Source organism: Erpetoichthys calabaricus, chromosome 2 (genome assembly GCF_900747795.2).
Source record: "Erpetoichthys calabaricus chromosome 2, fErpCal1.3, whole genome shotgun sequence".
In the NCBI taxonomy this organism is placed as follows: Eukaryota; Metazoa; Chordata; class Cladistia; order Polypteriformes; family Polypteridae; genus Erpetoichthys; species Erpetoichthys calabaricus.
This window is the reverse complement of record NC_041395.2, coordinates 105619324-105621735: the sequence shown is the minus strand read 5'-3', so window position 1 is coordinate 105621735 and position 2412 is coordinate 105619324.

Here is a 2412-nt window from a genome sequence, read left to right as displayed (position 1 = left end):
ACCAATTGCGCTGTGCCTCGTTCCCCTGGGCTGATTTGCCACAGAGAAAACACTCTTTGAAACAGCTTTTACGTATGGAAGAAACACATTCTTAGTTTGTTTAGAAAATGCTGTGTGGAATAAGCTGTCGGCTGTACCAATTTAGGTACATATCACATGTTGGTTTGAGCCTTTAAAGAAGGCCTACTCACCTGCTCTTCTGTTCTCTTTCTGTCCTGCATAGACAATGTCCAGCTCTGTCTCAGTCTCTGTGCCTGTTTCTCTACAGCTGACTCGTACTGAAGAAGATGCTTTCAAGTTCTTTTAATCTCAAGAATAAAGCTGAAGAGAGACAGATGATTAGGAAGTTGTCCAGTTTGCTGTGTGTTTGAATAAAAGCTCCAATACTGAATAAAGTCTAAATACTGTTTCTATAAGTGCCAGAATAAAAGTCTCTATGCCCAGGTCTCTCCTGACTGTCTTTTGTACAACTCAGAAATCCAAATGGGACAATATTAACAATCCAATGAATACCAGCAACCTACATATACAGTGCCTTGGAAGTTTTCACATTTTATTGTTTAACAACATTTTATCACAATGGATTTAATTTGACTTTTTTGGCACTGACCAACAGAAAAAGACTCTTTAATGTCAAAGTGAAAACAGATAAGTTCTAAATTAATTACACACATAAAACACACTTCCCATGGGCTCACCATATATGGGAGGGGCCAAGGAGGTCGGGTGCAGTGTGAGTTAGGTGGTGGCCGAAGGCGGGGACCTTGGCGGTCCAATCCTTGGCTACAGAAACTGGCTCTTGGGACGTGGAATGTCACCTCTCTGAAGGGGAAGGAGCATGAGCTAGTGCACAAGGTCGAGAGGTTCCGGCTAGATATAGTCGGGCTCACCTCGACGCACAGCTTGGACTCTGGAACCAATCTCCTTGAGAGGGGCTGGACTCTCTATCACTCTGGAGTTTCCCCGACTTGGAGTCTGTTCATTGGGGTTTACCCCGGTGGATGACAGGGTAACCTCCCTCCACCTTCAGGTGGGGGGACGGGTCCTAACTGTTGTTTGTGCATATGCGCCGAACAGCAGTTTGGAGTACCCACCCTTTTTGGAGTCCTTGGAGGAGGTGCTAGAGGGCATACCTTCTGGGGACACCCTTGCACTGCTGGGAGACTTCAATGCTCACGTGGGCAATAACAGTGAGACCTGGAAGGGCGTGATTGGGAGGAATGGCCCCCCTGATCTGAACCTGAGTGGTGTTTTGTTATTGGACTTCTGTGCTCATCACGTATTGTCCATAACAAACACCATGTTCAAGCATAGGGGTGTTCATATGTACACTTGGCACCAGGTCACCCTAGGTCTCAGGTCGATGATTGACTTTGTGGTTGTGTCGTCGGACTTGCGGCCACATGTCTTGGACAGTCGGGTGAAGAGAGGGGCGGAGCTGTCAACTGATCACCACCTGGTGATGAGTTGGCTTCGATGGTGGGGGAGGATGCCGGTCAGGCCTGGTAGGCCCAAATGTGTTGTGAGGGTCTGCTGGGAACGTCTGGCAGAGTCCCCTGTCAGAAGTAGCTTCAACTCCCACCTCCGGCAGAACTTCGACCACGTCCCGAGGGAGGTGGGGGACATTGAGTCTGAATGGGCCATGTTCTGTGCCTTTATTGTTGATGCGGATGACCGGAGCTGTGGCCATAAGGTGGTCGGTGCCTGTCATGGTGGCAATCCCCGAACCCGTTGGTGGACACCGGCGGTGAGGGATGCCATCAAGCTGAAGAAGGAGTCCTACAGGACCCTTTTGTTCTGTGGGACTCTGGAGGAAGCTAATGGGTACCGGCAGGCCAAGCGGAATGCGACTTCAGTGGTTGCTGAGGCAAAAACTCGGGCATGGGAGGAGTTTGGGGAGGCCATGGAGAATGACTTTCGGACGGCTTTGAGGAGATTCTGGTCCACCATCCGGCATCTCAGGAGGGGGAAGCAGTACAGTGTCAACACTGTATATGGTGGGGATGGTGCGCTGCTGACCTCGACTCGGGACATTGTTGGTCGGTGGGGGGAGTACAGTAATCCCTCGCTACTTCGCGGTTCACTTATCGCGGATTCACGACTTCGCGGTTTTTTAAACATAGTACATGTAGTAGTATTTCCTAGTCTAAGAACAACAAAACAAGTTCGGTGACTACGTGAGTTGTAGCACGGGCTGTGATTGTCACATGGGAGGGAGACGACAAGTCACAGCTTTCCGCTTTCTAATCGGGCCTGTGATTGGTGCTTTGACTGATGCCTACTTCCCAAAGTATCTCCCCTTGTTATTCGCTTCAAGCTTTCTCGCTGAGCGGTTTACTTTACAGTGTGCAGTGTGTGATTTTTTTGTGGATTACTGTATGTTGAACTTCGCTTCAATTTTCACCCCCTGCA